The following is an 18,814-nucleotide window of genomic DNA, read 5'->3' as shown; positions in this document are numbered from 1 at the left end:
AAGGCATGAGGAAATGTGGCTACTTTTCAGTGGATTGTAGTCCCCTGAAGCAAGTTTGGCAGAAGTGTCCCTTGTATAATAGGTTGCTCTGAAGAACTCCAGGTTTTTGCTGTGCTTGTTGCAGTGCTGGCCATATCACAAGTGTTAAATAAAATAATAGCAAAATGTGACATGGAAAGGCTGAGTTTCTCATTCTTACTGCTAAACCCACATACCAGATGGTTATACACACCCGTAATCAAGTGTGGGCCGGGGGCTGGCATGGCAGCTCTGAGTCAGGCTGGCTGCCTTCTCTCTCCCTCTTGTGGAAGAGCTTCACAACCTCCAGTTATTAGGAAAGGTGCTGGTGCTTTTGAGAGCTCACAGAGCCTTGGCTGGGTCCAGGAAATGCATGAATGACACCGATTTCCCACAACTATGTGCAAAATGACATCTTATCAGCTCCCTTTACCACTGAGAAGGGCCTTTCTAATATAATTTGTAAATAAATGAGGACCTCAACTAAAACAAGTACAGTTGGTTGTTTATGGGACCTTTTGAAGTATTAGCTGTTAAAAAAAATAGAACAGAAAACCAACTCTATCTTGAGGACATTATGCTGAGTGAAACGAACGCGTCACAAAAGGACAAATACTGGATGATTTCACTTATAGCAGGTATCTCGAATAGTCAAATTCATGGAGACAGGAAGTAGAAGAGTGGTTGCCAGAGAGCTTGGGAAGGGGGGAATGGGAGATTATTATTTAATGGGTACAGTTTCAGTTCTACAAGAGGAAAGAGTTCTGTGGATGGATGGTAGTGATGGTAGCACAACAATGTGAGTATACGTAATGCCCCCAAAGTGTGCATTTAAAACTGGTTGGTTAAGATGGTAAATGTTAGACTTATATGTATTTCACCACACTTAAAGCTACATATAATAAACATAGAAATAAAAATCTAATGAGCCCTTATTTCTGCTGAGGGTCAGTGAAAACCATGAAGATGTCCCTCCTATCATAAAAAGAGAGCAGATGCATTCTGAAGCATTTTAAAGACGGTCTTCCCTTTCATATAGGTGTTGGTTCCCTCTAGAGCGGGAGTGAGGTCATCCAGGGCAGGGTGATGCCTTGTGTCCTTGTGACTCTGTGTCCTTGTGACTCATAACATGAGGTTCACAGTGTCCCTGGACTTATGACAACGCAAATGTTAAATATACTCTTCAGTTCTACCAAAAATGAATTAAAAAAAAAAAAATCAAGACTGCCTCTAAAGCAGCTGAATTCAGAGGGAGCAGAAATGTATCTCTCTTTGGAATTTGAAGTTATATAAGTCAAACTTCAAAGACCAGCAGTACATTCTTTCATGCTGCATATGGTTTTTGAACTGAAGAGCTCAAACAGTTGGTGCTCTGACCACACAGTCCCGCGCAACTGTAGCCTGGGAAATCAAACTTCATGTTGGTCCAACCTCTGCTAAGTGCCCGTTGGTTACTGACTCGGCTGAGAAGAGCCTGATCAATAATTACCTGAAAGAAAACAGTAGTTTGATCTAAAAACAAGCTCATGTTTTCGTGATCAAAGCAGCTTCTCAGGGAGCCTCAGGCCCTTTCATTGATTATGTTCCTTTCTATGTGGTGACTCAGAGGGCTCCTGAAACATTTCTCACATGATGGTCAGGGTAAGACGGCTTCTTTTGCATTTATGGTCTCTACCATGCAATAAACAAGGTTGTCATAGAGTGTCTTTGTGTGTCTCAAATGTTTTTGTCTCCCCAACAATATTCTAAGTTCCTTGTGCAGCAGAGATATCATATTTTGTTAGTAAATGTGGGCTGGACCCTATGTTGAACACATTGTCCTTCTCAACCACAAACTTACTGAACACCTGGGTGAGAAGTGCTTGTAAGTCATAACTAAGTGGTTCACCGAATGACTGTTTATTGAATAAAAATTTCTTTATTAGAGTGGGTTTTATTTTAACCACTGTACTTTCCTCTTCATTGAAAACAATGTCTGCAAAACTCACAAATACACTCGAAACCCAAGGTTTTTGGTTTTAATCTTAAAGTGGTGACAAAAAAGGGATTGTTGGCTGTCCTCTAGGTTAGTGATTTCCATGACAGATTGACAATGAATTTATCCCCCTTTGTTCATCTACTTCAAAAGAAATTTTCTTTTTATTGTGGTAAAATACAATAACATAAAAATTTACCATCTTAACCCCTACTATTATTTTTTTTTTTTTACGTGGAGAACTATAGTCTTGAGCAATACTCAGGAAAGGCCACAAATGTATGTTGAGACGCATTAAACACATCCATTATGTTGTGCAACCATCAGCACCATCCATCCACAGAACTCTTTGCATCTTATAAAGCTGAAATGGAAATGCTTTACCCATTAAACAATCACTCCTTATCCCCGGCCCCCTGCCACTAGCCCATGGCAACCACAATTCCACTTTTGGTCTCTATAATTTTGACTATTCTAAGTATCTCATATAAGTGAAATCATACAGTAGTTGTCTTTTTGTGACTGACTTACTTCACACACATATCACAATGTGTTCAAGATTAATCCATGTTGTAGCATATGTCAGAATTTCCTTCCTTTTATATGGCTGAATAATATTCCATTGTACGTATATACCACATTTTGCTTATCCATTCATCTGTTGGTGGACACTTGGGTTGCCTCCATGTTTTAGCTATTGTGAATATGCTGCTATGAACATGAGTGTATGTTCATTTACTTTTTAGCTCAACAAAAGCCTGTAATAATGTATCATTTAGAGACATGAACATCAAAGGAGGAGTGGGAAAAGCAAGAGGACTCATGAATGGCTTCAGCCACTAGCAAACATCCTACAAGCCATCTGCTTAGGCCAGTTTTAAACGCCATTGCACTGTGTAGAAAAATAAAGTAGAATCTCCATTTTACTAAATTAAAAATCACTGAAGGTTTTGATATACTGCCCAAATCTCACTGTGTTTTAGAAACATAAAGATGTTTGCTACAAGGGATAATAGAGATAATCAGGTTTGTGATTCCCATTCTTTGTTGCACATCAAAATCACCTGGGCTCTTTAAGAAAATACTGTTTGATACAGATCCCACTCCCAGAGATTCTGATTTAACAGACCTGGGGTGGGCATCAGTATTATTTTTAGGTTTTTCAGATAATTCTAATATGCAGCCAGGGTTGAGAATCACTGATATACCTTAACCCCCTTTCTCATCCATGTGGAGAGAGAAAAGAGCAACGATTTGCTGAAAGTTTCACAGAAAATGATACAAGAATGCAAACAGATTTTAAAATCCCAAATCTAGTACTCTAAACTTCTTAAAACTTCCTTTTGCAGTATTTTTACCTCCAATTCTGTTTTTTGGAAATCGCAAAAGTAAAATATTATTAAGTAGGTGCTTTTTATTCAACCTAGGCTGATTTAAATTGAGATTAAAGGTGTGCTGGAAAGTTTATTTTAGTTTTCAATATCTGAATCGTGATGAAACCCAACGTTGAAAGAATTTTGCCTATTATCAGAAATCTGCCAAAGGAAGACAAATAGAGTTTGTGTGAGCCCTGAGATGTTGCACACTTCTAAAATTAAATACAGTAATCAGAGGCATGAAGTTTAAAGAAGAGAAGAAAACAGAAACGAAATAACAGGACTGATTCTAAAGATGATTCCATTCTGTTGTAAAAGTCAAGTAATGGAACATAAGAGGAAATGCAAGTGGATAATAAACACGGAAAAGATCTTCAGCCTCTTCCTAGGAAAGTTGGCTGGTGACTCCTTTGACTTAGGACACTTGGCACAGGCATTCACCAATCAGAACTTTGGGAATCTTTCATGAATATGAATCAATAATGAAGACTATCAAGACTGATGCCATCCTTCTCCCCCCACTGACTCAGAACAAAGAATTAGGGAATTTGGTGTAAGAAAAATTTGCTTTGAGGGAAGAAGCAAGAAAATTAGAACTGCAGGGAATTCATTCGAAGATATGCCCAGGCAGCCCAGCCATTTATAATAATCCACCTTAAGAAATAGTCACAATATTAAGTGATTACTTTCTGTATTAATATAAACTCATCGTTTGCAAGTGACAGAAAATTTCTCAAACTCACTTGAGCTGGAAATAGGTGTTTTAAAGTCTCCTGTATTGGAACCAGAGGTGCTAGGGGAGTTGGAGGGGAGAGGAAGATGGGCATGGTCAATAGCAGCCCAGAGTCACATCCCCTCCACTTCACAACCAACAAGCAGAAAACCTTCCTAGCAGCTCCACTTAGAAAAATCCTGGAGAAGGATTCAAAGAGTCCTCTTTTGAATCATGTGACCATCTCTGATAACTGGAAGGGGCTTTGTTACAATAAAAAAGAGGAAGGAGTGCTGGGTAGAAAATGACTGGCCACTATAATTCTACATAATGAATATTTGTAAAATATACCTTTATTTTAATTTTCATCATAAATTAAAAAAATGTTTAAATAGGTCTTCACAGAAAGAATTCCATTTGATGAAATTGTCACCATTGGAAATTGTCTTATTATTCATATTTTTTCCCTTTATCCCAGTCGTCACAATTTTAGTTATATACTTATTGTCTGATCATTTGATTATTGCTTGTCTATTCAACTGGAATGTAAACTCCATGAGGGCAGGAACCACACATATTTTTACTCACCATTATTTCCTCAGTACCTAGAACATTCCTGGCATATAGCTTGCACCCAACACATCTTATGAATGATTGAGTGAAGAATCAACTCAACCGTGATTCAATATAAGTCAGCACCAGATGATTCCAAAGTTAAATAATCATGCATTAAGAAAGACTGACAGAAAGAAAGAGGAAATGAGATGAATGCCTGGAATTAGAAGATCCAACTATTCTCACCATTCATGGCTTGACAAGGAATCTATAGAACAGAGAAATGGTAATACCAAAGCTAAACATTAAAAACTTAAGATGGCCATAAAAAATAAATAAATAAAGGTTCAAAGTTCTAGCAAATTCTGAAAATTTAAAAGTTAACAGGAAATGTTGACATTTATATGTAAAGGACAGATTTAAGCTTAAGAAATTTATCATCTACCACTATATTTCTCTTTGACCCAATTTTGAAATGAAAATCTCATAAAACCAGACACCCAGAAAGATCTCTTCATTGGCCCGTGTTTAATGGAAAAACAGCCTAATGAAAACACACTACAGTAAGTCTTCATGGAACATCAACAGGATCTTGGAACTGCACTGAAACTATGAGTAATGAAACCAATGTTACCACAGGCTCATTGATATAAACAAGAGTTAGGTTCCTACGGCATCTCATCAACGTTGTAACAAAGTGACGCTGAAGAAACGATGTTATTCAAGGATCTACTGTACTTGAGTATTTCACTGGGTTGTGCTAACAATTATGGCCTTTCAAAGCCTGCACATATGGCTGCCCTATGTACACTTTAATATAATGCAACTGTTTGAGTTTCTGTTAATTAAACCTGCAGCTTCTCTTGACCAGGACTCCCTGTGCCTGAGCCCATGGCCCAGCCCTACTATAGTAAGCAGTAGTTACCTGTGGAGGTTTTAGGGACACTTCCTCCCCAGCACAAGGTAAATACACGGAGAGACAGGTCTGGGGGAGGACGTGCCATGCAGAGGAGGCTGAGAAAGCGGAGCCCTGAAGTGCGTATGCCTATGGTGGGGAAACGCAGTTTCACCTGGATGACAGGCAAGGCCTGAGAAATGCGTGAGGTTGGAGGAAAAAGAAAAGAAACATGCTCTGACAGGATAAATTTATTTTTCCTTTAAACTTTTCCTAGGGAAGGTGGAGAACAGGGAATTGAGACTGTTGGGTGCCCTGTAAGAAGCGGAGCCTTCTGCAGGGTCGGGGGGAGGGCCCTTATGATATTGTGATTTATAATAAATATATATTTGATTTTTGTCCCTAGTCCTTGACACAGAGCTCCTAAAACCCTTGTAAATTCCTAAGTAATAAGAGGACTAGGCCCATCTTTTGTTCCATTGAGGTGACTGTGGGTGGGCTGCTGGATGGAGCTGGTTACCAGAAAGACCACGTCAGGATTAGAAGCTGGGAGTTTTCAGCCCCACCCTCCATCCTCCAGAGAGAGGAGAGGGGCTGGAAATGGAGTTTATAACTGATCATGCCTACGTGAGGAAGGCTCCATAAAATTCCAGTAGCATGGGGTTCAGAGAGCTTCCAGGTGGGTGAACATGTGGAGATTAGGGGAGAGAGGTGCACTCAGAAAGAGCATGGAAGCTCTGAGCCCTTTCCCTATACCTTGCCCTGGGCATCTCTTCCATCTGGCTGTTCCTGAGTTATAGCCCTTTATAATAAACGGATACTCTAGTAAGTAAAATGTTTCTCTGGGTTCTGTGAGGTGCTACAGCAAACTAAACAAACCCGAGGAGGGGGTAGTTGCGATCTCTGATCTATAGTCAGTGGGTCAGAAGCCCAGCTGTTGACAGGACTTGTGATTGGCATTCGGAATGGAGGAGAGGAGGCTGTCTTGTAGGATGAGTCCTTAACCATGGGACTTGATGCTATCTCCAGGTAGACACTGTCAGAACGAAGTGGAATGGTAGGATACCCAGCAGTTATCAGAGAATTGGTGGGTGGTGTGGAGAACTCTGTCCCCAGTTGGAATTGGCACTAGAATAATCTTAGAACCCCTTTGAGAAAGGAGAAGAGACTCACACAGAGGGGAGGGCCAGTGAGTGACCCCTGCGACTCCCTGGCAGGCAGCTCCATGCCTCTGCTCAGAGGCCTGGATGACAGTCCACCTGCGCACAGGTGAGTACAGAGCCAGCGGTCTGCTGACCATGCATGAATTCGCCCTACCTTAAACCCCAGTTGAGTGGTCTGGCCAGAGTACTTTTCTTTGCACACCCACTTCCCTTCCCTCTGTGCAACTTGCCCCCCTTGGTTAGGGTACCTTCAACAGAAGGATTACCTCACCGTTACTCATATAATTCCATAAACAAGAAAAAACTGTGCAGTAAAGAGAAATGTGAGGACTTCATCCTGATTTTAGAAAAAGAAAATGGAAAGTACCAACTCTTCTATGGCAGCAATAAAAGGGTCTTTGGGGATTCTTGTGGCAAAGCAGAAAGAGTCCCAGCCCAGGAGTCAAAGCAGCTACCTTCTAGCAATGGGTCTGGCACACACAGGCTGGGAGGCTTTGGGTGGGTTAGTCACTCGCTTGTCCTATTTCCCCTTCTGTAAAAGGATGAAAGGATTGCTAAGTACTCTTCCAGATAGAATTTACTAACTTTCACATAAGTTTTTCAATTAAAAATGATAATGGCATCATTATTAAGATATTGTTCTACACTTTATGGGAAGATGTAGAAAGTATTTTCCAATATTGATGAGGGAACAAACTAGCTATGAGATAGCACCTGTCACAGTGAGTATCAGCTCACGGGTGTGTTCTTTTGAAAGATAACCAGCGCTTTGTCACTCTTTCAATCACTCATACTCCACTCACTTTACCCTGTGACTTCTTTTCCTCCAGAAGCAATTTTAAAGCTGCTACTTATCAGAACCTTTTTTAAAGGAGGAAATATTTCCCCCACAAAAATCCAATTAGGATTTAGTAAATGACAGTTTGGGTAAAGCACTGACAAAATAAATTGTAAAATTCAGTTTTGAGCCATAGTTTCCACTCCCTTTGCATATAATCAATGCATGTATTCATATAGCCACCCTAGTGCCTCTTATTTTCCTTTTTTATTCCCAAGTCTCCATTACCTTCAGCTCCAGGCTCCTCCCACTGATTCCATAGGCACAGCATACACTTTTTCCCCTAAAAACCCCGCTTCCACCCTCCAATGTCTGTACTGACGGCAGGATAAAGTCTAAGGCCTTCACCAACCGTATGTGAGACGCCCAGCTACCATTACTCCCTCACACAGCCTATGGTCCAGCCGCTGGGGAGATTCCCTATTCTAGGCTCATCCCAGACCCTCCCCACTTAGCTCATCCTCCACACTGACTGGGAACATCATCCCTCCTTCTCTCTGGCAATCTGAATGCTACTGCTCTTTTAAAACCCAGCTGAGATACCCCTTCCTCCGTCGAGTTTCCTGAACTTTGCATCTGGCAGAACGCTATCCCTACTCTGTACAGCGCACTGCCCGGCACAGCAAAAGAAATGACCACATTAGATTCGAAGGTATTCTCCCAGGGGGCTGGGAGTTCCTTAGGCCGAGTCCATTTTCAGTCAGCACAAGCTTTAGGTCCTCCTCAAACACAGTCAGGTGACACAGGAGTCACAGTACAAAGGTGGCCCCCTCACTAGTCTCAACAGCACAGGACTGGGAGGTGTAGGGTGAGCAGTTTCCAGTGAGATGGGGAACCATGGGAAGGGCAGAGGCACCTTCCCTCACCAGGTGAGCTCTTCTGGGTACCATCCATTGTACCTTTCTGCTACCTCCACCCTCCAAAAAAACCCCACCTTTTTAGAGTAATTAGAAGAGGATGGGTAAAAGCTGAATTCCCTAAGGCCCTAGAGGAATGGCTACTTGGGTTTTTTTTCTCCAGGGCCTAACACAATTTAACCTGATCCTCGCCTTAATGGATCAAAGTGACCCACAAAGTGAATCAAGTCAATGCAGACAATTCTCTAACTTGGTTATTATCATCTTCATTTTACAAATAAGAAAACCTTTCACGGCAAAAGATTAGCTGCCTTTCCCCAAGTCACACAGCCAGTGAGTGGCACAGAGGAGCCCAGTAGCTGTTTCCATTCTTATATTCTTTTGTCTTAACTTAGTGGAAGACCTTTAGCTGTACCTTCTTTACTACGAGACCAGAGGAAAGAAACTCACGTGTTTGCAGGACATAGTCTTCAACAATTTCCTGTCTTCTCATATAATATCTCTAGGATCTCAGCTCCTCTCATTATCTGAAATATGAAAATGGCATAAGTTTAATTATTCATTTTCCATCACCCTTAATGAGGGGATTAACTGCCATGTGAAACAAAAGGAAATAGTCTGACCTTCAGTCTGTCAGGAAGTGATAATTAACTCAAACCTCAAGTCAGTTTAAATGGACAAATGAAAGTGTTTTATTGATCTCATCCCAATGTGCTACAGGATCACTAAATGAAGTCACAAAATGGAGCAATGACAATGAGAAAACAAACGTGCTAAAAATAAACATGTTTTTGTAATTATGTTCACAGGTGCTCTTCAGGAGTTTCCAGAGTTCCTTTGACTTACCTGGTGTCCTAGGGTTTTGAGTGTGGGTGGAAAGAGCGTTGCAGGGCTGTGGCTTGCAGAGAGGATGGGGTGGGGGGCTGTGTGCTTGAGGGCGAGAGTCAGTTCAGTCTCATTTATGGAGGAGTGTCAGGAAAGTAGAGGCTAACTTGGAGACCTATTAATCACCACTTCAGGACCAACTAGTTGGTTTTTCATTAATTGGTTGATTGGTTTGACCAAAAGTTACTGTGGGAATGATTCATGGAACCATTCTGCTGCACAGCATGTAAACACAGACTTCTAATCTTGAGCTTTGCTATTAAAACGGTCATAAACAGCTGCGAATTACTACTGTTGTGCAACTCGTGACTTCATCATGGCTTCTGGCAAAGCAGATGGGAGCCACGTTCCAGGCAAGGCTGCAAGCCCCCTTCTTTCCTTAGCATTTAATGAGTGCAGTGTGGTAGGTGCTACACAAATGACAAAATGGCATCCACACTGCCCTGCTTTATGCCAGAGTAACACATTTTTTAAAAAGCCATTGAGTCTTGAAAGCCTCACACACACTGTTTGATATATAAATATGTAACTGCCCGAAATATGGCAAAATGAGTCACTATTAATAACTCAAAGAGTCATGGGGATTCAGGCAGTCCAAATTCTCTGCCAAAAGTTCAGAATGTTTTCTCAGTGCTTTGATTTCTTTTTTTTATATATATTCTGCTCTTGATTTGCTTCAGTACATTTCCTATTTAGATACTCTACCAAGTATGTGTCAAACTTTATCTGTGACCTTACTAGGACATACCAGCACATACAGGACAAGAGTGGAAGGCCTTTAAAGCTACTGGGGCTTTAAAAATTATGCTTGCTTAACAAATATTTTCCATTTCTCTCAATCATAGCAACCGTCACCTTTGCCATATATGCCGAAATCTCTAAATAGAGAGTGAAGAAACTCTCTAAGCTACTTACATTGATAACAATATTGTATTAACTATTTATTGCACTGTACTATTGCCAGACATAGTGTTTCTACATGTCATGGCTGAACCTCACATCAATCCTACAAAGTAGGTGTTGTTCCCATTTCACAAACCAGCGACCCTCAGGGCTGGAATTCAAACTCAAGGCTCTTTAGCTTGAGCCATATGAAACCGCCAGAAGTCAATAATTTCTGACCAATAATGGCAATTTTATGGTTCAACCTACTATTACAATGCATTGGCCCTGAAAGAAAAGCTTGAATTCCCTCCTGTCATCACAAAGATGACTTACAGACTTGTGATGTTTACAAATGGTACAATGCAGTCCTGGTCAGAGTGGGTAGGGGAAAAGGGAAAATAATCGATGACCTTTGTACCGTTTATTACTATTATTACAAGACAGGATGTGAAACTGCACAAAACCGGCAAAACATTGTAAAAATGAGTGACTATATAGGGGATATAATCTACTTATATCCCCTCATACATTCTGTTTGAAAATCTCCACATATAATCAAGCTCACTAGACTTTTCCAAGTATTGAAATATGTCTAATATTTAAAAGCTAATGATGTTAAAATATGATTTTGGTAGACCATGTGTTTTAGTGAGCAGGTAGTCCATGAGTCTATAATATGGATATATTATGAAGATAATTTGGTAAGAGCAATTTAGTTTCTAGGGAATTACCTGGTAGTCAATAGCATAGTGGTTTTAGATAGAAGCTATTGTCTATAACAAATTATTTCTCTGAGTTTTTTTCTTAGAAATAATGCATAATAAACCCAAATCTTCTTTTTAATTCATAGTTTTCTCCATTTATACAGTTAGAATGGGAAATATTAGGCAGCTAATAATAATTATTGCATTTACTATATGATGGCTACTGAACAGTGGACTGTTAAATGCATAATAATTAGGAAGATTTAGTGTGATAAGTTTGGGTCAAAAGTTAAATGATAAAAGGTCAATGACTCTTACAACAAGATTTCAGTCACGGGAAGAATCTCATTTTACTAAAGGGGAAACTGAGATACAAGAAAACCAAATAAATAACAGAGCTATTCAATTCATTGGTAATACTACAGTGACTAGCATTCTGTTCTCAGTGACTAGCATTCAGGCCAATGTTTTCCCCACTAAAATCATAGCTTGGTTCCAAGTAATATTTTGATCTTTTCTATCTGCATTTCTTTTCCCTGCAGCCATCTGGAACATATAATACAATACGTGCCCGACAAATTAATATATTAAAGTGAACTCAAATTCCTAGGTGATTATATTTAAGATGGGATAACTAGATTCTTCAGATTTATTGAAACAAGATAATTAAGTAACAATCAAAGTCAACTCTTAGTCAAATCACTAAGAGTTCATAGTGATTTATCACCATAAAATAAAGTGTAATTGGCCTTTCTTGGAGCCAGAAAAGATTTCCTTTCTATCCTACCCTTTCTGGATTCTTTGTTTATCTCTTGTATGAAAGTCATCAAATTTGAGGTACTGTTGTAGTTGTACTGCACGTGACTCAATATTCTGACTCAATATTATGAACAGGAATTTGAACGAACACACAGCTAATGATAGCTTTACCACATTGCTTGTAAACCAAACAAAACAACCAAAGGGGAAAAGTACTTCAAATGAAAAAATTCCAAGTATCTTTTTTAGTAAAATGATAAACACATACTAGAAAAAGATAAGTAAGTATCTGATTGATGGATGGATGATTCATCTGGTTTCTACATTAACACTGATTTATTCTATAAAACTTCAAGTGTTTAGAAAATAAATTCTGCTATTGTACCAGAAAAGACAAGTATATAATATGCTAGAGAACCAAACATGCTCAAAACATAATTTTCTTTTATTTCCATATATGACATTTGAGTATTCTGAATATTATTCTTGCCTTTAATGACGTAGAAAAGGGAAATAAAATGTTAATGGTAGTCTCTCAAAAAAAGCAGTCCTTTCTGCATGAAAATAATTTTTCTAAAATAATATGAATAATCCTGTATTTGAGAGTTTCTGTTTAAATCCCCTCCCTGGACTTAGATCAAATCTGTGAGAATGGCCTCTTTTCCAAGAAAATAATTAAACATTGCACAGTGTAGCACTTTGGAGGTGGGGTTTATACACTTAACACCTGTGTTGGTGCAAATGCGCTGTATGCCTGCTGGGTCTTCATCAGAAAGTCAGTTTTCTGACTGGCATGTAATGGATGTGAACTTGTGGATTTGCAGGTCAATGATGGGAGTGCTCAGATGGGAGGTGCTGGCTCAGAAATCCCCTTTCAATTGCCTATAATCACAACTTTATGAATGCAACTGGGTCATTGCTAAGTCTTCTTTTTCTGGCCTAAGTAAAGGCTATACTGCTTTCCTCTCTTCCTCATGCTCTTTAAACAATTCTAGCAGAGCAAGTCCAAAGGTGCATGGAAGTCCAGAAAGAGTGGTAAAGGGAAAAGGAGGGTTTCTGAAAAGGTGGTATCTGAATATCAGGCCCCCACATTCTCAAAATATTCATGAGAGGTGGAGAAAGAACATTTGTTCAAATTACATATATGGTATGTATCCATTCAAATGAATGCTATAGTTGTTAGACACTGTAGTAACATGCTAGTATGCAATGATGGTGGAGACATAAGCCCTGTTTTCAAGACATTTACAATTTAGTAGAAGAGTTGATATGGTATGTGTGGAGTGTGGGGGTACAGAGAAAGGTTTACGTGTAATGATAAGTAGCCCTTTTAGGCAGAGAAAGTGGTCAGCTACTGAAGGTACTCTGGGAAGACTCCTCCTAAAATATATTCCAACAGATACTAAAAATGGTATCATGAACTGTTATTTCTTAGTATCTAATGTTGCCTTCTCACAGCAGTGCTTTTCTAAAATGTTACTGGAAAAATCAACAAACCAAGTGTTCGCTAGTGTGACAGTTTTTCAGATCACTTTCTTTCCTCCAAGGAGAGAGAAGGGCCACACCAAATCTAGGGTGTCTAGGGCAGAAGAGAAACCCGTTAGTCAAGAGATTGTTGGTTTCAAGAAATCAAATCTCACTGGAATTGACCCAAATTAAAAAGGGGAGTTAACTGTAAAGATCCTACAGAGGCCCAGCAGCAGGAAACAAAGTCCTGACGGACTTCACAGAGGCTGAAGCTGGGAACTAGTAAGTCAGAAACCCAAGTCGGTGGGTGTTATTCTGACTCGGATTCTTTCTCTCGTTCTTTGACTCTTTCTCTTTGGACTCTTCTTGCCTTTTTAAGCATGTCTAACGTCTTTTCTCTGTAGACTTGGCTTCCTCTGATTATTTATAATTTTGTTCTCAAGCAACCTTGGTTGTACTTGACTTTGGTGTGCACTCTGCCCCCACTGAATGTGAGCTCTCGAAGTCCACAACCACGGATTGTAGTTTCTGCAATTTGGCTCAAATTCTTGAGAGTCTATCTGTTGCTCATGAGTCTGTTCCTGGTCTATTCATAATGAGGTGACGTGCACATGGGGTGGCATCAGGGCCTCTTAGGTCTAACCTTTATAGCAGACTGTGAACAGCAGACATTCTCAGAGATAGGAACTGGGGAGGTAGCACAAAGCATGTCAACTACCACCCCAAACCAAACGCTTTCTCCTTACAGTGTGGCAGTGGGCAAACCTTACTTGGAGAGGGGCAGGACCCCATCTGTCATGGCATGATCGGAAGAGCAGTTTGCTTTCTGTTAAATTGGTAGTAGAGGGAGAAAAAAGATGGAGAATCAGAAACAAAATGGTTATCCGTGCTCCAAACACAATCCTCCTTGGCTATGTGTCAGTACTTTGGGTAAAATGAGAAGATAGAGCTACATACTGAGGTACTTTTCATTTATTCATTCATTCATTTAATTACCCTTAGTAAGCACCTACTTTGCCTCACTTGTATGCTAGACGAGAAGAGTGTGATATATGCCAAAAGTTTATATCATTAGTGGCTTTTTACGGCATGTGTTTGTTGGCTTTCCACTGAATACAATCTAGATTTCACCAGCGAGAAGTTCCCAAAATACTCTTGGAATCTATTGTACCTAAAAATTTCTAAGAGCAGAGTATTAATAAATTTAGATACATAAACAGTCATCATTTCTGGCTCTGAAAACTAAGTACAGTCCAGTGCCTGAAAAGAAAAACTAAGCAGAAAGTCTAAAATAAACATTGTATTTATCAGCCTGCCTTTGTCTTCCCCACTTATGCATGGCTTTAATGTGAACTTCCAGTTGAGAGAAAACTTACTTTGTTTGCTACAGGCAGATGTTTATGTGTGTTTTGATTTTTAAAAGTCTAATGATAAGGAGCTATGAAAAGAAGGAAAAAGGTGATCATTTAAGATGTTGTAATTAAACTGTGTATATTGAGGGATGTATTTTCTACAGGCGCATTTATCTTTATAGACACATGAGTTGTTTTAGGTACTTTTAGTTGATACAGATTGTCAGAGGAATGAACTAGGCATCGGGGACTTGAGTTCAGTGTAAGGTGTGTGAATGAGGGCAAGTCCCTCTCCTCCCTTGATCACTACTCCTTTGTCTTTTTTGGTTTATCCATCAAGTTATTAACAGGATCAACTGAGGGCTGATGTTAATGCTCTTTGAAAACTGCAAAATACCATTCAGTGTTTGAATTTGACTGAGTAAATTCAGAACTTTATTAAAAACAATCAATATTATTGCCTGACATCTATACTGAACTTGTCTTACATAAACTTACAATCTATTTTTAGTGCTTTTTAAAAATCAAAATTCCATCTCAAATGTATTTAAACTAGCGTACCTAACTTCCATAGTGACTGTGTTGCAAGTTTATTTTCTAAAAAATTCAGGAAGGAATGAAAAACATTAGGAAGGGTAAGTATATGGATATTTATAAATTACTATTGACTGTACAAAACAATAATTGTAATGTCTGTTGTAGTATAAAAGCTATGTAGAACTAAAACACAAAGCAAGAAAAACACAAAAATCAGGAGTGGTAAACAGTTTAAACTGTTTAAGGGTCTAATAATATCAGGAGTGGGAAATATAGTAATTTGCATAAATAAACCAAGGCTATATGTTGTCATCTTTAGGCTAACAAACAGAATAAGAAATTAATGTATAGTTTGCAAGTTACTAAAATAAAAACATTCCATAATAAAAAATTTGTGAATAATCTAAAAAGGGCAAAAAAGGTGGAAAAAGGGAACATAAAACAAAAGGAAAACAGGATTATAAAAGAAGAGCCTAATAAGAAAATGAAAAATAAAGTGGTAGCTAAAAACCCATATGTCAGTAATTACATTGAATATAAGTGAAGTAAATTTGAAGTAAAAGACCATGATTATGAGGCTAAATAAAAAACAGCTATGATTTAAAAATAATGAGAAGTAAATGTTTAATGTGAAAGAAAAGACAAATATACCATGCAAACACTAACGACAACAAAAAAGCTTGTGTAATTCTATCAATATCAAGCGTGAACTTTAGGGCAAGAAATATTATTGGAAATAATATTTCTCATAATTATAAATGGGTCAATTCAATAGGAAGATATTACAATCCTAAATCTCTACACACCCAATGGCATTGCTTTAAAATAAACTAAAGAAACAAAACGGACAGAAATAAAGGAAAAATATACAAATCAACAATTACAGTGGGAAGCATTAAGAGATCTTTCCCAATAGTTGGCAGAACAAGTAAAAAGTTTAAAAATCAGTAAGGATATAGAAGATATTAACAGCACAGTTAACAAACCTGATTTAACCGCTATGCATGTAAAATTGTACCTACTAATGACAAACACATTTATTTCAAGTGTACATGGAACATTTATTAAAATAAAAATATTGTAATACAAAGAAAGTCTCAACAATTTAAAAATATTGAAATCTTTCAGAATAACTTCTCTGAGCACCATAGAATTAAGCTAGAGATCAACAATGAAAATAGGAAAAAAACCCAACTGCCTAAAAATTAAACAATACATTCTAAATAATCCATGAGATAAAGAAAAAAACCGGAATTAGAAAGTATTTTAAACTGAATAATTAAAAAATACATTTCAAAACTTAGGAGAAAAAACTGAAATAATGCTTAGAAGGAAATGTATAGCCTAAAATGCATATATTAGAAAAGAAAAAAATCTAAAAAATCAACAATTTAAGTGTTGCTTTTAAGAAGGTAGAAAAAGAGAAGCTATTAAACCTAAGAAAATAAATAATAAAGATAAAAATTGAAATCAAGAAAATAAAAACTGAACATATAATAGAGAAAATCAATAAACCCAAAGTTCATTCTTTGAAACGATTAACAAAATTGATAAAATCCTAATAAGACTCATAAAAAAAGTAGAAAAACACAAATCAGTACAACAACAATTAAAGAGAGGCTATCACTATATGTTATACTATAAAACTATTCTAAAAACAACTTTATAAAGATAAATTTGACAATTTGGATGAAATGGACAAATTCTTTGAAAAACACAAATTACCAAAGCTGACAGAACAAGATAAGAAAATATGAATAGTTCTGTATGTATTAAAAAAATTGAACCCATTATTTACAAGTCTTTCCCCAAAGAAAAGCCCAGGCCCAGATTGCTTATCAATGAAATCTCCCAAATAGTTAAGGAAAAATAACACCTGTCTTATATAATTCTTCAAGAAGATAGAAACAGAAGCACAGCTTCCCAGACTTTTATAAAAAATGAAAACAGCATAAACATGATTTAAAAACTCTGACAAGCTTTCTGAGAAAGAAAATTGCAAATCTACCTTTCTCATAAACATTACTGAAAAATTCTTAACAAAATATTAGGAAATCAAATCCAGTGATACAGTAAACTGAGAGCAGTTTAATCTGTGTGTGTAAGCGTGATTTAACATTCAAAAATCATAACTCAGTACATTACCTTTACAGAAAAAGGAGTCAAGTCACATGATCATGTCAAATGCAGAAAAAATATTTGATGAATTCAACATTCACTTGTGATGAAAACTTTTAGCCCACTAAGAATAGAACTTCCTTAATGTGATAAAGAATATCTACGAAATGCTCACAGCAAACATCATTCTCAATGGTAGAATATTGAAAATATCCTCTTAATATTGGGACTGAGTTAAGAATGGCCACTGTAATCATGTCTATTCAACATTGTAACTGGAGGTCCAGCCAGTGCAAAAGGGCAAGAGAAAGAAATAAAACTTTCATTTCCAGACAATAAGATTGTGCACATAGAAAATTTCTAAACAGTCTATATAAATAAATTCTTAGAATTAATAAGAGTATATAGGAATGACACTGGATATAAAATCAACGTACTAAAATTAGTTGCCATAGACTGAATGTTTGTGTCCTGTCCATAATTCATATTTTGAAATCCTAATCCCCAAGGTGATGGCATTAGGAAATAGGGCACTTGGGAGATGATTAATTCATGAGGGTGGAGCTCTCATGAATGGGATTAGTGCATCTATAAAAGAAGCTTCAGAGAGATCCATCACCACCATATAAGAACTCAGTGAAAAGCCACTGTCTATGAATGAGGAAGAGGGTACTCACCAGACACCTAATCTACTGCACCTTGATCTTGGGTTTCCCAGAATCCAGAGCTGTGAGATACAAATTTCTGTTGTTTATAAGTCGTCCAGTTTATGGTATTTTGCTATAGCAGCCCGAGCGGCCTATGACATGAGTCATACTTGTATATACTGACAATAAACAATAGAAAATAAAACATTTACAATAATATCCACTCCTCAAACACCCAGAAATAAATTGAATTAACGATGTGCAAGACCTTTAACTGAAAATTACAAAATACTATTTTAAAAAAAGAAGAGCCATACAAATAAAAGTATACATATTGTTATAGATTGAATGATTCAGTATTGTAAAGATGTAAGTTCTCTCCAAATTAATACATACTTCTATGCACTCTCAAACAAAATTCAAGCTGTAGTTTTGTTTTTTTAACCAAAAACTTAGTCAATTCTCTAATTCATATGGAAATGCAAAAGGCCAAGAATAGTAAAAGTATTCTTGAAGAAAAACAAATATGGAAGACCTAACACTATGAAATATTAGAAACTATTATAAAGATATTGTAATCAAAACTGTGTGGTATCTGTGCAAGAACAGATAACTGTCCAATGGAATAGACCCACACAGATAGAATCACATGATATATGACGTGAGTGACCATACAATGCAGTAGGAAGTGGTCTTGTCAATAAATTGTGCAGGGCTAATTGGATATCCATCTGAAAAAAAAAAGTATATTGACTTCTACATCACATTATGCACAACAATCAATTCCAAGTATGTCTTAGTCCATCTGGGCTTCTATAACAAAAATACCGTAAACATTGGTGTCTGGTGAGGGCCTGCTTCTTGCTGTGTCCTCACGTGATAGAGGATGAGGAATCTCTCTGGACCCTGATCTCATTCATGAGGGTTCTGCCCTTATGAATTAATCATCTCCCAAATACCCCATTTCCTAATACCATCACCTTAGGAGGCAGGATTTCAACACACAAATTTGGAGGGGGGCACAAACATTCAGACTATAGCAAGCTGGATTGAAGACACACATTGAGATGT

General features: G+C 37.7%; 1 protein-coding gene across 2 annotated transcripts in view; it reads right to left on the bottom strand.

Moving 5' to 3' along the window:
• Positions 1 to 18,814, bottom strand: part of PCED1B (PC-esterase domain containing 1B) — a 127,874-nt gene that overhangs the window by 97,308 nt on the left and 11,752 nt on the right. For both annotated transcript variants that reach the window (XM_074325792.2, XM_074325797.2), the window contains exon 2: positions 8,840 to 8,916. The gene's annotated coding sequence lies outside the window, so the exon portion shown is untranslated. The remainder of the gene's footprint in view (positions 1 to 8,839; positions 8,917 to 18,814) is intronic.

This window comes from Rhinolophus sinicus, chromosome 1 (assembly GCF_057876585.1).
Source record: "Rhinolophus sinicus isolate RSI-liver-muscle chromosome 1, RSI-T2T, whole genome shotgun sequence".
NCBI lineage: Eukaryota > Metazoa > Chordata > Mammalia > Chiroptera > Rhinolophidae > Rhinolophus > Rhinolophus sinicus.
The sequence above is the reverse complement of the archived record's forward strand: the minus strand, read 5'-3'. Positions and strand labels throughout refer to the sequence as shown.